This window comes from Anser anser (assembly GCF_964211835.1).
Source record: "Anser anser genome assembly, chromosome: 14".
Lineage (NCBI taxonomy): Eukaryota > Metazoa > Chordata > Aves > Anseriformes > Anatidae > Anser > Anser anser.
In genome coordinates, this window is record NC_139735.1 from 18,312,443 (window position 1) to 18,331,224 (window position 18,782).

The following is an 18,782-nucleotide window of genomic DNA, read 5'->3' on the forward strand; positions in this document are numbered from 1 at the left end:
TGAATGTTAGAATCTTCATGATACATGAAGAATTGTCCTGAGAAGAAAAAATTATTTATAAAGATGTCAATCTCCTTTGAATAGAAAACTGCAAATGCATTATCTTTTCTCCTTACTGGTACCAACATGCTATGAAACAAGACTTTGTAATACTTATGCCACCAATCTGTATGTCACTGAACACCTGTTTTTTACATGGTCTATTTGAAGATTAATTGCCTATTTTGCAGCAAAAGCTTCTTGTTGGGAAAACCCAGTTATGACAGTGCTTTTCTAGATCATTACCCTTAATGTAACTACATATACAACATGATGATTATTGACTAACCACATTTTAAAATTGCCATTTACAAGTAAAAGAAAAAAAAAGGCAATTATTCTATATTCACTGTCATGACTCTACAGTTGACTGCTGAGGCAGTGTCTTTGTCTTTAATTCACACTTGTTAGAGCTAAAGTACAAGTTCTAAGAAAGACATGATGCAAGCTCAACAAAAGAATCATAACAACTGCTGCACGTTCCCCCCCCCCAAAAAAAAAAAAAAAAAAACACCTGGGGGCAAAAACAGGCAAATGATGATGATGATAATGATGATGATTATTCTTATTTTGCAGAAGCAACTTATCTGTAGAAGTGATACCTTGGTTGCAGTACTCTTCATCACTCAGAATGGTTTTTCAGTACTAGAAGTATGAGAAGATGATGACACTAAGATGAGAACTGAAGATATATTTGATCAGAAAAAAATATGAAGATTTCAGAGCTTACAAAACAAATGTGATGATTTTCTTGGCCCCATCCACAAAAACATTTCCCACTGGAAAACTTCTGCAACCTTGATGAACTCCAGAAGCAGTAGTTGTGTGTGCGTTTACAAAAATCTTAATGCGTGAGCAACTTGTCAGAATGGTGTCCACCTGAATTCAGGGACAGCTGTACAGCTTTGCAAACCTGAGAAGCACCAAATGGGAGAAGGGCATGTGAAGTATTTTTATTTGTGTACATCTAGCTGAAAGGTTTATTTATTCTTGTATTTAGGCCAAGCACAAGAGAAGCGAGCCTATCTTACCTGATATGTACTATATTAGTGTGATCGCTGTGCTGGAAATGATCAATTTTCTTTTGCAATATTGTTCCTATAGTCAGCTGCCAAAAAAAAAATGTTAAAATTTTGTCATATTTTCTGCTCAAATTTTTGTAATATCTATATTGCATACATGTAACTGCAGTATATACGTTGGTGACAATGGCTTTTTGTATGTGATGTGATATATATGTTAAACATCTTGGATAAGTAAGTTGTTGGCCTCCGTATTCAATAAAAGCATACAAATACTGAAGTTTGTAGTTTTCTTCTCAGTGTTCAGGCCTAGATAATTATATAACATTACAGTCGCCAGTAGAGCACTTATATAAATGCCTAGAACTCAACCAAATGGATCCTGGTTTAAAAAAAAATGTATGTATTTGCCCCTACTCGTCAAAAGGACAGGTTCAGTACAGGTTGTGTATTTACTGTGTGGTGGGCGAGCTTGGCCTACGGCCTACAGCCTGAGAACACCCAGCCAGTTCAGCAGTAGGGCACAGAACTCTTAATTTTGGGGTTTCTCCTCATGGAAGCTCTCCATGGGCTGCAGGGGAATCTCTGCTCCTGTGTCCGGAGCATGTCCTCCCCGCTTTTTCTCTCAGCAGTATGGCAGGGCTGCTCCTCACACCTTGTTTTTCTCTCTCCTCAGTGTCATGTAGCACTGTGCTCTCTCTGAGGAGATTTTCACAGTGGCACCACCAGTGTCGCAGATGGTCTCAGCTGGGCCCTGTGGTGGGGCCCTCAGAACCTTCCAGAACCTTCTGGAAGGGGCAGCGCAGGGCCCGCCCAAGCCCGGCCTCTCCTCATGGTAGCGCCTGCAGCTCCACTGCCAGCGCCTGGGCGCTGACGCCCCACACGTGCTGACAGGAATTCAGTTAAAAAGTTAAAAAGGAATTAGATGCCAACATTCTTTGTGTTGGCAGGAGAGTAGAATCAAAGTCTCAGGTAGCTTGTTGTTGTCCTGTGCTATTTATTAAATCTAGTTTCATAACTGAGACAATTTCACAGTAAAGCACAAGCATAGTTTTACAATCCAGCGTATACCTTATATTAAGTTTCATTTCATAAAAACTAAAGTCTATTTAAACTCCTTTTCTGAGCATTGTAGAAGTTTCGTTGTGCCTAACGGGTGAAGAAAAACCTTCACTTGTTTGTTATGAAAGATTTAATTCAAGCTGGATACTTTTAAAAATCTCTTTCCATGTTTGTCTTCCTGACCTTAAGATACTTAGTCATTTATATTAAATGAACTTTGCTGCGGACTCCTGTTTCAAACTAGCACTACAGTGTTAAACTGTGAATGTGAAAGATTATCATCTTGGCTACTACATGATATTGCAATTAAAGACCTCTTCAGCCATTAGTTGCTTTTTCTCACCGAATGGAAACATGACATTTCAGAGGCTGTTAATTCCTCAAATCTCTTCTGCCATGTTCTTTCTCTAGTGCTACATTAAGTCAGAAGCATGGCAGGAAAAGTTATCCCCACAGGCCTGGTTTGGAGGTTGGGCTCAACTTCAAGGAAGTTCCAAAATTGTGGGAAAAGTTTTGATTAAATTTGGGCCATTATTCAGAATGACAATTTTTTTTGCATGCATAACTTTCAAAGCGGATCAATAATGGAGAAACCAAGAATTGTTAATATATGTAGGTTAAATTCCTAGTTTTCCACATGGCATTTTTGAAACTGTGAACCTGTGTTAATCTGGAGCCTAGTTTCCTTTCACACGTTGTCTGTCTCGAACCATAGTATCGTTTAGGTTGGATAAGGCCTTCAGGATCATCAAGGCCAACCTTCAACCTGACCTAACGAGCCCCATGACTAAACCATGTCCTTTAGTGCCACATCCATGAGTCTCTTATATAGGTGTTTAAAAGATAACTGACTCTCTCAGAGCACATTTCACCACAGAACTTAAATGCCTGACAGCGATGCAGATGAGAAAAAGCTTGTCAAGTGTGCAAATCAAAAGAGTTTGGGAAAGAGACTGGCAAAAATTCACATCCTGTACTCCATTCCAGTGCTTTACAGTTATTCATGTGTGTGCATAAGATTAGACCTCCAGAATGACACTCTTGGGACGGGAAGGACTGTTAGAAATATTGAGTTGCCTAAAATTTCATAGGTACACAAAGACTACAGACTCTATCTATGACATCTTAATAGCTAGCTAAATACCTAATTTCTCACTAGAATATTATGAAATGTTGTTCCACATTGAACACCTAGATGGCAGCTTTGAAGTACCTTGCTAAGTCTAACCTTTAGTCCACAGTTTCTTGGTGGCTTCTCTGCTTCTGGTGAAGTTCATTTGCGCAAAAGAAAATGTAAGATTTACAGAGTCACAAGCAGAACAAAAATTACATGGTTAGAACATTTGTCCAGGCTTCCTAAACAGAAGATGCTGCTTCTTACACTTCTTTCTATTTAAGAATCAATGGACAATGTATAAAAATAGACACTTTATTGGGGAGGAAAACTGGAGGACACAAAACTCATAAAAAGAAAAAAAATAAAGCCTTAATGTTTAAGTTACAATCACGTTCCTTTGCATAGTCTCTATCTCAAACCCAGTCAGCTTTGAATTATTTCAAAATGACACGGTTTTAACGAGGTATTTCTTCTTTCACCTCTACCGTCTTATGAAAAGAGGCCATAGGATTCAGGTTAGGACAGTCTGCTGAGTGGAACTCCCAGCACCTGAGGCAGAGGAAAAATGCCAGAAGCAAGTCTCTCCTTTTCTGCTTAAGTCTCATGTGTATGAGCTAGATGTCAAAGATTTCCAATAAACATTGACTATACCCCCCTCTTCAAGGTAGAGTACTAGGCTCATTAGGAGCAAAGTTTAACGGTTCCAGTACAGGGAACAGCCTTGTAGGACTTTTTAAATTACAGTGTTTGACATAAGGCCTGTTTTTCTTGAGTCAATTCTTAAATCTTGCTTCCAGGATGTAGGCTACCTCCTCTCTCTGAAAGAGTCAGGGCCAATGCAAACATGACAATTTAGTTAAATAGAAGGGTCTGGGTTTGATAGGTGACACAGCTGGAAGTGTGATAGATAATAAATGTAATTATGCTCAAACTCCTATTGGGCTGGCAATTAATATATAAAAAGAAAATGGTAGGGTTTTTTTTAATTATTATTATTTTTACTTTTTTATTTGTTTTGAGGGAGAAGCTTCACCGAACATAAGTGCTAATGTTAGTTTGTAGAAGGACAGGAATTTAGCAGGTGAGGGCTTTTTCTTTACAGCTGAGAAAGAAAAAGATTAGTTAGTCACTATTATTTCACATTTTCTATTTGTTTTGTTTGTTACTAAAGAAACAAACAAAAAAATTGAACTTAAAAATTCACCAGTAAGGGGAGGAGGGAGGGTAAGAATTTCTTTTCTGAAAAGTAGAGTTCACTGTCAAATTGGGCTTCAAAATGTTAAGTGTCAAGAAAGAAGAAAAAAAGAAGCCGAATTTGTTATGGCTCTACACCTGGTAGAGCTTTAACCCTTCACTTAGTAAATCAGAATAGACGAATAGACCTAGTGGTTTCTACTGCGTAAAATTAAATTATTTAGAGTTTTTTTTTGTTGTTGTTGTTTTTTTTTTTGGTTCAGGATATGTGATCAAGGCAATGGGCTAAGTTCTCTGTGGTCTTACAGTAGGGTTCTTTTAGATGTACTCCATTGATTGAGGAGAATTATGAAGCCCTTTACAATGGGGTCTGGTCTTACTATATCCCAGATCCATGGACTCTTGATTAAGAATAATTAGTATAGTTATAGAATAATTAGTAGCTGTTAATAAGAAATATGTGGGAAAAATATCTAGTGGCTTTTACAGGTAGAGTACTGCTATTGTTTATAAAAGAAAAATGTTTTAATATATCTCTTACTTTTTATAAATGCTTCTAGGTCCTCTTAAAATAAATAAGGCTATATAGGAGGAAAATACTCTTTCCTCATTTTGCTGAAAGTCTTGCTGTTTCATGTGAGATAATTGAAGAGTGCTGTCGTGTTTTCTAAAGTCAAGATGATAAATGCTTTTTGAAATAGTGATCACGGAATAACAGGAACACGAACAGTTTCACTTAGGTAAATGCTTACTTTTCAAGTAGATTACATAGATTATTTTTTTAACAGTAGTATGAATATATGAATTGGTCGGAAAGTAATTTAAAATATAGTCATTCTGATATTTTATTTTAAATATTTTATACTGGGATACAGCTTTTGTCCTATCTTGGCAACTGCACTCTCTTCAGCTTCTGGAGATTTATAAGATATGACCCAATACAAATATTTTATGAACTTCTACACATGAAATAATTCAGGCTAAATCACATTTTCTTTTGTTTAATTTCAATGTTATGAGCACATTGGCCGTAAAGCCCCTCAAACAGTCTATTATAGCACAACGATGAATGAGAACGTTTATGAAAGTTTCAGTTAGCTGCTGTGTTCATAGAGTGCTTCAAAGCAAATGGAAGTAACCTACATAGCAAAACACTAGTTCAGCTACCAAAGTTGTACTCACAATAAAACAAACAAACAAAAAGATTTTTAAAGCCAGAAAAGAAATTCCTTTAATTTTTAAAGGATGATTTAGGTGGTAAAAAAGGGTACATCTGGTTTTGAGCTAGCTTATTTGTAATCTACTCTAAGGAGATGAGTAGCAGCTAGATCATCTGAGGTATTTATGTAACCTTTATGGAAAGGTTTATAAAAATACTAGCTTTCTAAACTGAAATGTGTGAATATTGACAAAGCAAATATGGGTTCACATATGTTAAGATTTATGCTGGTTACAAAAAACTGTGAATGTCACGATCTGCTAGTGTGCCTTGCAGTGTCCAGACTCAGAGTGTTTATAGGTAAAAAGTAATTTGCAGGTTCACTTCAGAATAGACAGCAATGACCTCGTGCTTCTTGAAAGCAAAGGAAAATGGGTGAAGAAAATGCCGAGATAACTCACCAGAGATAGACACATCTCTGCAAGGATTGTTGTTGGTTTACGAAGTGTTCCCTTGTTCTTCATTGTTGGAGGGAAAAATGTGGGGATGTTGATAACAGTTGGTCTCTCTTCTCAAATCCCCCCGTCACCTTATTTTTTTTTAATTCTGGATTTTGTGTTCTGAAAATATGCTCTTTTAGAAAGCATTGTTCTTTCTAATGTATTGTACAATTTGCAAATAACTTAAATGACTCTAATCTAAGGAATAAAAGAAGTGAACAGGCAAGGTGCTTGCTTTTCCAGTAGTTCATGATTGAAATGAAATATTTTTTCTCAAATAGTGATCTTAGAAATTAAACTGTTTTTATACTGGCACATAGCATGATGTTAAAGGATGTTATATTGCTAAAGGATGTTAAATTGTTGGTCTTTAATATTATTGGTGATAACTTTGACTCAGAATATTTATTTTTGCTTCTTTGGGGTTTAAGCATTGGTTTCTGGCGTTTTGCATTTGTGTTGTTTCTTTAAATATTTTGCAAAATCTTTTAACTGCACAAAATCTCTCATGGTGTTTTAGAAGGAGAAGCATGGTAGAAGATTTACAAGGCAAGTAAATTATGCTTATTGTAAAGTGAAACAAGAACTATGCATGCTACCATTAGTAGCATTAACACCTTGTATTTTTCAGCAAAGGCTTGAATCTTCTGAAAATGAAGACATAAAAGCTGAGCTTCACTGATTTCTACAGAGAGCTTTGCAGACAATGTCAAACAATACTTCTGTGATAGCTAGCTGTTTGATTCTGTCATTCATTTCTCATTCTCTGTGGAGGTAAATTTGACAGCTTAGCTGTTCTCATTAGTGGGAAGTTTCTAAAAAATCCGTAACCGTGTGTAGTTTTCTATCTTGTCCTTGGTCATCTCTTGCTCTAGTTTATTCAAGTGTTTGTTAGAACTTTTTTCTTAGTCTCTAACACGTTGTATACGCAAGTTCCTAATACTTGAACAAGGTTTATTTCACTAGTTATTAGTCCTGAATACCAGTTTGATATAGAATTTAGAGTCAATCTAAACCATATCTGTGTTGATAAAAGCAAATTCTAAGATATGATCTTCCATACCTTTAAAGATTCTTTTGCTAATCTGTCCATTCCTATACATTTCTAAATAGTATCTAAACCCATCTAACTAGAGCATGGTTGTTGGTTGTTGGAAAGGCATGTATACCCAAATGAGTCTTAACTATATATCCCGATTGTTATGGAAAGGCAGGGGAGAGAGAACTGAGATTTGCATGGCTAACAAATGTAGTGCTCTGGACACAAAAGGGGAAGGGAATTCCAACATGGAAGGCTTTTCAGAGTACCGCAAACCAACTCTCCCAATGTGTCTGTATTAGATGTCATGTATTTGGTTGAAACGGCAAAAATGTTTTGCCAGACTTCATTCATCACATTATAAATGACCCAAGTCAAATATTTGTGTTACCTGAGTCTCAGTTGAGTTGGATCTGGTAGAATTTGTTCAAAAGAGTTTTAAAATGTTTCATTCCGGCTGGATAGCTCGCAAATCTTGTTGCTACTATCTTGCCTGTATTTCTGTTGCAAAAGTACATCTTACAGTGAACTGACAAAAGTTTTTTCCCCAAGTGTCTGTCAGATTGTTAACTAGGTACATCTTTTCAATTAGTGGTGTATACATTAGAGCACGTTAATTGTTATCAGGGTCTTGTTGCTTACATGGACTGGGCTGTATGATGACTAGATTAATTTAGTTTTAGCTGAAATATTAGAATAAAAATCACATAGAATCAAGTATGTTTGACAAGCATACATTAATGCAGCAGGAATTTTGTCTGAGTCTCATCATATGTATATATGGAATTCATTGATTACAGCTGCTACCTTCTGATTATGTGAGGCTAACGGTGTAGGTGGCTTCTTTATAACCTGACACTTGGATTATCAGGGCCTTAAGAATCAATAGCAAATCTGCGGAATTTCATGCAAAATGGGATACGGTGTTGTGTACATCTCAAATTAAGACTGCATAAATGACTGGAAATTCTCAACTGACATTGCTGTTTGTGGCAACACGTTCTTCGGGTATAGCTACAAAAGGGCCTTTAAATGTAAGCCCTCACTTTGACTTTTTCTCCTGTAAAAGCCCTCAGTTGACTGTATTTTATAGATTGAATCAGAAACATTATCTGCAAGGGACAGAACCACTGTAGTTGGATTAAAATGAGTTGATTGGTAGGAAAATCACTTCTCGTTGTATACCTATCACCTGTTCTTCCCTGCCCCCTCTCCCTTCCCGAAGTGCCCAGTGGATTGAGATTTATTTTTTTTAACTTGACCCCCCCCCCCTTGCAGTATGAATCCTAAATTGCGTCTTTAAAAAATAAAAACCTTTCAGCAATTGCTCGAACTTTGTTGCTTCATCCACAAACCAAATGTCAGCAACTTTTTCAGAGGAGACAGGCGCCTTAATATAATGAGACACTTGCTGCATGCTTCTGCTTTAAGTGACATTGAATTGCTGAGATATTGGCAAACCTGTCCAGTAGACACTCAGCTCGTCTTTCTCTGATGGTTCTAGTTCACTTCACTTATGCTGACTCCTCTATTTCCTTTTGTCATTTGAGAATTTCCTATTCAATGAAAACCTCCTTTTGAGACTAATTAAAACCAGAGAGATTCTTTGAAGCAAAAATGCTATAAAGAATTGCGCTCTCATTCATAATATGAGAATATGGTGATTATGAAGGATTTACATTAAGATCAGCTGCAAAAAGAAATTCAGAACGTATAGCTGTGTAGTTGTGGTATTTAAGAACCGTACATGTTGAGAATATCTTATTCCTGCTACTGCTTTTGTTTACGTATATCATTCCACACACTTAGTTGCTGCTGCTGTGGAAGAGTAATTAATGATTGCCTGTTGATTTAAAGTCTGAAATAAACCCTTTCTCATTTCTTAAATTAATTCAGTATACAGTAATATTTGAATTGTTTCCAGTCAGATCCTGGGATGTTGTTGATTTCATTATACTGCATGCTGTAGATGAGCAGACTGCAGGTGTGGTCAGGACAGACTATCTAGATGTGGTATATAACATGAGTCTTTTTGTATTGTCTGAGCACGTCGTAACCTCAGTTTGTCTTGCAAATCCTGGATGTTATTTTAATCTTGTTTTATACATAAGAACCTGTGGCAAGAATTACCAAAGGTCACACAAGACCATGAAGGTAAACTATGCTCATCTTTCTTATATTGTAGAGCAAACTGCTTTAACTCCATTAGTTCTGCTCCAAAGGTAAAGCTCCCTGTAACAGTAAGCCAAGAGTTCGACAGTTCTTGTGTAGGTCTTCCTGCATCAAATTGTCATATTTGGTTTGTTCAAATGTTTATTTCCACAAGGTTTGCAGCACAGTGCTTTTCACTGGCTGTTAGTTCAAAACTAGTTGTTCTTTTTGACAGTGTTCCACCAGCACTTGTTCTTTCAGAGTGCAAGACAGCTTGTATATTCTTTCTGAGAAGGGATTTTATCAACATGCTGCTCTTGAACATGCCTACAGCTATACTGCTATATGTGCTAGCTAGTGTATCTTAGCAGGAGGAAAACTTATGTGAGGCTTATTGGGGTTTCTGAGAAGATACAGTATGTTAGTAAAGGCCATAGCAAGATCAAGAAGAATAGCTTTCTCAAAGGCTATTAAATGTGACAAGGAAGATGCAACTCCTGGTTTCAAAAATTCTTAAACCACTGGTTTTACAGAGGTTGGAATGTTATGCTAGGCTAAGTATCACCCTGTACTTGCTCAGGTCTTACACTTTTCCCTTCAGTGTCTTTTCATGGCCCTTGGCTGAATTCTGGGCTAAATGCTGCTTTCTGAACTAATATCTGTTCTCATAGAGGTGGAACAAACTGTTGTGTAAATATGACAAAGTATCCCCAATTTTAACACATGCATTCTATGAACCTGCTAGCTGATGTTCTGGCTTCTTCTGCTATGTCCTTATGCCTGAGCAACTTTTCTATGAGAGTAGCTTTCTGGTATCTTTCCCTCATCTCTTTCCCAACCTTTCTTATCTTTAAAATTGTCTTATATTTTTTTCATTTGTTAAAGTATTTGATTTTTCAAGCTACTGTAAGGCAATAGCTTTTGAGTGGCTGTTTGACCTGGCATGTTTTTTTGGTTTTTATTATTCAGAAATGGCATTTTTATACAGTTTTCTGCAGTAGTTTGCAGGTCAGAAAAATTAAAACTGAAAGATTTTGTATCATCTTTTAGTTCAACTTTTGCACACTTAAGTTAATGGAATTTGTATCAAAGGATACAGGAGATCATTCTAGTAATGTTATGTTACAATTTAGGAAAGTCGTGCAGCGTAATGTGTGATTTGCCTCAGTAGTAGGAGTGTCATGTAACAATGACACAAAGGATGATCAACTAAGTTTGGCAGAAATTGTTACAGAAGAGCAATATATTCCACATGGCTTTATGGAACACTTTGACCACGTATATCAAATACATGCTTTTAGTAACCCCTACCAGTATGCAAATAGTTCATTTTGAGTGACTTTTTAAAAGGGGGGGTTCCTGCTATGGAGACAACATTGTTTGAGGGGAGGCAAAGAAGCTTCTCTGTATGTAACAAGTGACAACTAACACTGCTTAATGTTGCCAATAACAGTATCGTTCTGCAATGATTAATACAACAGTAAACCTGCACGCTGCTTCCTGGCTAGGGTACGCTTTTCAAGAGTGCATGGGTGCATTTATTCAGTGAAAGATTGAGAAGGTGACAGTGTTATATTGTAAAAATGCTGTGACTAATGATTTAGTGTAGAGGTGGTAGTGTTAGGTTAGAAGTGTGAGGGATATGGGAGGGCAACTCAAAAAATGCACTTAGATTATTAATATTTTCTGCATTAAATGGGGTAGGCTGCTTTCTGTAAGCTTCCTTTCATTCCAGCTGGCATTAAACACTAAATACTAATGCTATCTTTCTGGAGTTCAGGACTATTGACAAATACGCTACAAATTAAATTGCAGAATCAGGCATCCCTGGCAGCAGTGGCTGGTTATTAATGTTGTGAACCTGCACAAGGCTTTCAGGGAGATCCTCCTGTACGGCTGCCTTGTGCTCGCAGGGAGGAGATAAACCTGCCACTTCTGAAGAGCTTTTGATCACGGTGTCCAGACTTGCGGCTTCTCAAGCCCCATCCCTTTTAATTTGCGTTGCTGTTCCGCCTGAGGAGTTAGTGCGTATTAGTATTCGCCATGTCCTAATGCTGAACAAGTAACAGGCATTTTTGCAGTATCTGCGTGAACTCTAATCTTCGTATTTTGCTGGTTTATAAATAGCAAATGAGTTTTCCTGGACGAGCAGGATTTTATTTTTTTGCTTCAAGCAACAAAGATGCATTCTAACAGCAATGCAGGCGTAATTTAAGGTCTGAGTTAGGTCTCCAGGTATCTTCCTATCTCACCCTCCCTCTGAGCCACCATTAATGAACACTTCATGCTCTTGCCCTGGAGAGGGTGGGTGTTGACATTTAATTTTCACGTATTTTTTTCCGCAAGATATACCAAGACGGCAGGGCAGCCCCTTGTACAGCAGAGGAAGCTGGGCATTTTCGGGAAGAGGAGACCTGGTCGTGTCGTGCTGGGTTGGCCCGGCCCGGCCATGCCGGTGCTGCCTCAGGCCCGGCCCGGCTTGGGGTGCGCTGCGCTGGCGCCCTGCCCGCTGCCTGCTCGGGCCGCGCGTGCGGGTTGGCTCCTGAGGGGGAGGCCTCGCAGCCCTGCTTTCAGCAGCACGGCCAGAAGTTGCAGGCTGGTCCAGAGCCGAGCTGACCAGGCGTAAGGGCCTCTTGGTTACTCAAGGCCCTGGCACTTGCAGACGCAGTCACTGCACTTCTGAGCCGTGTTTGTGCTTGCTGGGCAGAGGCGGGGAGGGGAACTGGTGCTGCCCTGTCGGCCCAGTGCCCAGGGGTTGTCCTTCCCTGCTGGAGGGACAGCAGTAGACTTGCTGTGAGGGCAGGAGGCCAGCTGTGTGCTGCCATGCCCTGGGCCGGATAGGGAGTTAGTTACAGGGCATAAGTCAGGATCGACGTAATATCATAGTGGTGAAAGGCAGTCCTTAGTGCTTTGCCCAGGTGGAACTGCTGCAATGCTGCCACTATTGCTGCTCCTCACTAGGCTCCTTAGCAGCCACTGCAGAGGAGGAAAATGAGCTGGAATGCCAGAGATAAAGGGCTACAATTAGAAACAGCCCTTGCGAAGCAACGGATGTAATGATGGCATTTAGTAAATATGTCCAGTACTAGCAGCCACTTTGAGAGAGTACTTAAAGGCCAAGTAAAGGAGCACATAGGCCGATTGCCATTCATGAGTTTTCAGGTTGAACTAGGTAAAAGATGATACAGCAGACATGCAGCCAAACTGCACTGCAGTGGCAAGTAGGTGGCAGTAGGACATGCCAAAACCGATCGGCCTCACTTTGTGGTGTAGCTTGGCTCAGTCAATCTTGTATAGGTAGGCCTGCTGGGTGCCTAGCATCACTTGAAGAGACATGGCTGTTAGTGAGCTCCCAAACAACTATTACTCATTATATTAAAGATACAGATTTAAACAAGTGATTGTGAAAGTTGACTTTTAAAGTTTATTTGTGCTGCTGATAGGAAAGAAGCTCTATGTGGCTGAGAATCCAGACAGTTCGTCTGTCAATCGTGCTTGACAAATACAATTTTTTAAACCAACTTCACCATACATAACAACAGAAGATCAAATAGAGGCAAGGAGGATGAATCCACAGGTCCATTATCAGTTTTTATCACATGCTGTGGAGCCCATTACAACTTATATAGCTGTACAGTAACCTGTACATTAATGGGTGCAATTACTTCAGTCATGGTTTGAGGCCGAGCAGTGATGCTTTGTCACAAAATTCTCCAAGTAGGATTCACAAATTACAGCCAATTAATGGCTGGAACACACACAAATCGAGTTCTATATACACAACTGTGGTATAACACAAATGAAGTTCCACTTTGACAGCTTTTCTCTAGCTTTGTTTTACTCATAGGCTTTGTTTTTTTTCCACACGTGACCTCTCTATCCTTTGTTCTTGCTATGTTCACGACTATTTAATTGTGCAGTGCCTTTGTATGTCAGTATTGATATTTATACGTTCCAGGCAAATTAACTAGCCATGTTGCCAAATTGTAATGCCTGACTTCTTTGCCACCATTTAAAAAAAAAAAAAGTATTGAATACATGGACTTGATTCTCCTGAGTTCTTGTTTGAAAAGTAACCTGATGAAACAGCAATTTACAAGTGCAAACAGTAAATCTCTGACACGAGAATATCAAATGTAGTCACCTCACTGTTGTTTTGTTATTCCCTTGGCACTACCCTTGTCCCTCTGAACTGTATAAAATGCAGGCTGCTTGACCAAGATAATTGCTGCTGAACAATGCTGTATTATTAACATGCACATCAGCACCACAGCCTAGACCTGCTGGGGCCTTGCTGCAGTGCATATGAGAGGTACAAAGAGCAGCAGAGAAAAATCCTTGAAGACAAATTCGGATAGTTGCCAGCTTTTATTTCTTTTTGATTGAATGTATCAGAACTCTCCAGTTTACAGGGCAAATATGAGACTCTTAAGCTGAGGGTCAAAGTAGACTTTCACACTAAGACTGTAGAAGGGATTTTCTATCCTGCAGATTTTCTCATCCATGCACATTAGAGAATTTTTTTCCCTGCCAGTGGTGAAGAAATCCACCCCACTTAATCATATTATCCTGTGACTCAGCAATAGTTGTGCCATTATATCGCAGTGTTCTGGTTGACATTGACTGCTTAATCCCTAGCATAAAAAATTTTGTGAGACTGGTAAGGTCAGCTGTTCTTAAAGGAACGGCTTTTTCTTACAAGTTTGAAACTATCTGACTTGATGACACAAGAGAAAGAGATGGAACAACAAAAGTTAACTTTGATATCATTGTGAAAGGCTTTCTCAAGTTCTGTGTGTCACTCAAGAGCTTTCTGTCACAATTGTTAGTAAGAGCTATAGTCTGAAAATAAAATCATAGCATTAGGTTCTGACACTTAGTCTGGATAGCAGTAGTCTGTAGTATTAAACAGTCATGGATTCATAGCAACATTAAGTTTAAAAACAAAAAAAAACCCACAACCAACCAGAAAAAAAAAATCCACACACCAAAAAAACAGATTCAACAGAGCTGTAATCAAGGCTGCAATCAAGAACACTGATAAACAATTTTTCAATAATCAGATCATGGTAAAGCCTGTGCTGGTGCTGTCACACAGATCACACTTAAATGAGCGAATTGTTAAAAAAATCCACCCTATAGTGAATAATGGTAAAGAAGCTCTGTCTTAATGTCCTTTTCTTCCATTATGATCTTTGGCTGTAGATTGTATGCTTCCATTTGGAATTGGTACCTTTTAGGTAAAAATTTCAAGTATATGTGCTGGAGCTTTTTAAGTAAACTGATAAAATGAAAAATGGGATTTGGACCTGTACAAGTTCATTTAAGCAGATGAAATTTTGAAAATAAAAACACAACAACAAAAAAAAACCCACCCTGAGTTTAGATGTTTTGGTCCTGAACTGTAGTTCTCGTTTCATATGGACTGCCTGTCATTTTTTAATATTGCACAGTGGAGCAGTGTAAGTTGCTCTAGGTGTTTTATCTGGAGGATTATATCTTATGGGTACTTTTGCTTTGTTAGTATGCTATCTCTTTTTAAGGTTTTCCTCTAATCAAATTTGTCAAGTTTTGAGAGTAAGCTTGACAAAGAATAGCATAGTACTAGAGATACTTCAAAAATAAAAGCAAGTGTAAGCTGAGACAGAAAAAAAGACCTTACTGTTTCCCACCCTTGGAAAATCTACAAAACATGTTTTGTAGACACGTCTGCGTGAACTGAGTGCCTAAAGAAAGGTGAAGCTTTATAAGATATTTGTGAAGTTCAAGGCTGTTGTCAACACTTTGAAGACTATAACTTCTTAGTAAATTCTGTTTAACAGGAAATGCATAAAATCAGCAGCACTATATCATGGTCTGGGTAAGCAAAACAATTTGTAGAACTCAGCGATGCTGACATGCAAAGGCCTAAGATCTAAAAGCAATTACTCTTAGAGCAATTTTACTTAATCTAGTTCACTCTTAATCACAACCAGGAAGAATTATTGATTGTAGCAAATTGCAGCATGCCAGCTCAGTTTTTTCACGTGTACTGATTCTGTGGTAAGCAGTAGTTTTCATTTTTACTCCATGTATTTCAACCACTTCAGAGAAGAACACAACTTCATAGTTTGTCTATATCATCTCCTTAATACTTTATATAATGACTGTGCATATTTTTCTCCTTGCTTTATGTGAAGGGTATTTCAAAATGTTTTTCTTTTGATTCCTTAGGAGATTTAGTCTTTTTGTCACCAGTGTATACTCATTAATTTTTGTCTCACAGGACCTTCTGTCTTCTCCATGTGCTCTTCATTTCCATTATCATAACTCCTTTTAAGAGCTGTACTGAACTGCTAACCTATAGCTTCCAGTAATCCATTTGAATCCTACTTTTCTGTTTTTAAATGGTAGAAGAAACTCCAGATCATAGTTAATGACTGAATGTGCTTGTTTATTATACTTTTTAATGTAATTTTATTGTTATTAGTTCATCATTTGCAACTGTTTTTGTCTAAAAATTTTCAGTTTCTTTATGGTATTCATAGTGCCCCTAACTCTGTGTATGTATTAGTTGTGTAGGTTTTGGCTAATCTCCCCATAAGGTTCCCCAAAAAGGAAACTGTAGGTTACAGTCTTGTACCTGGTTTGTTAATTCTCAGTAACTCTGAAGCTGAGCCAGGCAGCACTTTTAGAAAGTCCCATTATAAGTCTCTCGGTTCAGAGAGACTCATTTCTCAGAAGCTGCTGGTGGATGCACATGAACAGATGATGAATAATGAATATTTAGAAACTGCTGTAGACAATAGACAAAGGAAGATTTGGGTAAAGCTACTGCATGGAATTTAACCTCTGATGTTAATTTAGCCATACATAAGTAGTATTGCCTCATGTTGCATTAATATTGGGAATCTGGTCTGTGTTCCTGAACAACAACAAATAAAATAAATAAATAAATAGAGTTTACCATTGAAGAGGTAAAGAGTTCCTGAAGGAGAGCAGATGTCAAAGGAAAAAGGCAGTATATCTTAAACTTCATGTTCTGGCCAAAATCTGATAAACTGCTACTGACGTTAACTATTCTGCAAGGCTCACTCTGGGGTCAGTCTTAAAATCTTTCTGTTAATGGTGTCCATATAATTTAGTGAAATTTCTTGAATTGTTCATCACGAGGTTTCTAGCTAAGATGTGTCAAAGTGAAGCACGCTGCGTTTTCTGGTCATGAGTCACTTTGCATGTGGCTTAACTCCATCTGACTTGCTAAATGCAGTATTCAGATTGACGGATGAACTGGAAATGGTGACTCCACAAATGCTAGATTCATGTACTGGAATGTTCTGGCAATATTTCCTATTACTTTTGCTTTTCTGTATCTGTTTTATTGATGTGCTAGTATTTTATATGGTTAGAACACTAACAAAAAGGAGGTAATTTCTTCAAACTAATTCTTAATTTACAAATTTGTAATAGTCATCCGCTAGAGCTTTGCAAAGAGTAGGCTCTCCTTTAGATGAGCGCTGTCTGTGTAATTAACTTTGAAACATGGAGGTTTTGCTTGACCTAGACTAGATTCTGGGTTTGGAGAAATGTTCAGGGAAGTTATTTGAGATTAAACATTTCTTGTATCAAGATTCAAAACCAGTATGTTAGCAGTTCTTATTTGATTATAGACACCTAAATGCTTCTGTAATTTGTAAAACCATTAAAATTACCAAATTTGTATGTTATATACCACGTAGCCACATAGGATTAATGACAGGTGATGGTTTGTCCTTGATGAATAAAAGTAATACAATTTAAATATTTCTGGTATTGCTGAAAGTATTTGATATTTTTTATCAATAAACATTGAAATTGAAACTACATAGCATTCTGTAATTGTTCAGCTGCTGGATGTCTCATCATAGAACATTCTCTTGTGCAATACTTCATAGCATCTCAATTCCTCGAAACTTAACTCTGTCAAGTTATCTTTGATCCAGAAAATGTGATAGTAGAATTTGTCAGATGTGTTCTGGATAAAGAATGAATCACTTGTATTTTTTCAAACCATCTGTAGAGATACTTGACATTACTATGATGTGATATTTTTCTTTTCCCTTTTAATTGGGTAAAAAATAAAATTAAGAATTAACATACTCAGAATATATTTATTTGCAACAGATGTCAAGAAAACAAGGCCCGTAAAAGAAGTTTAAATGAGGAAGGCTTCTATCTTCCTATCGAGTAAGTAAAAATCCTGACTCATGTTTCATCTGCTTTGCAACAGCATATGAGGGCTTTAACAGAGATGCTGTAGCATGTTTTCATCCAGTGGTGCATTTTTTTTGAGATCAGATGTAGCAAACTCCTTAGACTTGTCATGACTTGTACGTTGAAGACAGTCATTTGTAACAGAAAGCATACACAAAATATTAAGAACTTATTCTCAGTAGTGGGTAGAGGTTGGAGAAAAAAAAAAAAAAAAAAAAAACACAAAAAAGCAAAAGGGTATTTTGCACTGCTATGACCTTAAATACTCTTCAGGCGTGTTCTGAAACAGCTTTTCTTTTGCCAAGAGTAGACCACAACTTCAGTGTGACTGTAGAGGCTGATCCTCCTGGTCCTTTTTCCGTGGCAGCAAAGGCGTTGTTGACCTGTGGTTCCCTCTTACTTCATCGTCTTCCATCACCTTTTTGTTTGCCTTCCTTTGACATGATGTGGCCAATAATTTTATGCTAAACACAATGTCTGTACTGCACTTGCCAGCATGTTACTCTTACTTCAGCATTTCCACAGGTGCTGCTGCTGCACCTTATGTTCTAGACAAAAAAAAAATATATATCTAAAAGCTTGCTTGATAGAGCTAGGGCTGTTAGGGTATGTTTAGTACATAACTAAGTCCCCTAGCATCATTTGCAAACAGCAGACCACCAGATTAATACCTGGAAGATTTTTAGTGCTATGAATCACCCTGAAAAAAGAGGTGAGAGCTTTCAGAAACAGATTGGTTTGGGTCATTTTTATAAATTGCACTAGCATAACTGGCTGTTATGAGTTTATTATGAAATGTGAAATTTCACAAATACCAAAATCAGTCTCTATCATCTGCTCTTGTGTTGAAAAGGTGTTTTTTTTGTTTGTTTTTTTAATCAAGCTCATCTTCGTTCACTACATTGTTTCTGTTATGGTTGAAATAATTACAGTTCAATAATAATGCATTTAAAATACATAAATAAACACCCAAACTGCTGTCTAACTCTAAGAATTGACTGTGTGGCTTATGGAAATTGGCCATTTTATGGAAAAAATGCTTGAAGGAAAATATTTCCTAATTTTAGGAAAAATTAGCTTATCTCAGCACATTAGTTTGAATACCTAGTCGTCACTTGATCCAAAACTTCAGATGGAAATGAGTATACATGAACACCTGCAAATTGCAAGTTTTTTTTACAACAAGTTTGTAAACAGATCACCATTAATAAATCACCATTAATTTGGCATGTCAAAGCTACTACAGTAATGATAAAGGCCATTAATT

The 18,782-nt window shown here is 37.6% G+C and overlaps 1 protein-coding gene and 1 long non-coding RNA gene across 5 annotated transcripts in view; both read left to right on the forward strand.

Moving 5' to 3' along the window:
• The window catches only part of LOC310881225 (uncharacterized protein), a gene marked incomplete at its 5' end in the record, with an annotated part of 330,228 nt that extends 327,751 nt beyond the window's left edge, over positions 1–2,477 (forward strand). For all 4 annotated transcript variants that reach the window (XR_014572237.1, XR_014572238.1, XR_014572239.1 and 1 more), the window contains one exon: positions 616–2,477. The remainder of the gene's footprint in view (positions 1–615) is intronic.
• A 1,639-nt stretch (positions 2,478–4,116) lies between these two features.
• Positions 4,117–18,159, forward strand: LOC310881611. The gene is made up of 3 exons (XR_014572468.1): positions 4,117–4,321; positions 17,426–17,488; positions 17,821–18,159. It is a non-coding gene; the product is annotated as an uncharacterized lncRNA (long non-coding RNA).
• Positions 18,160–18,782: the final 623 nt, after the last annotated feature.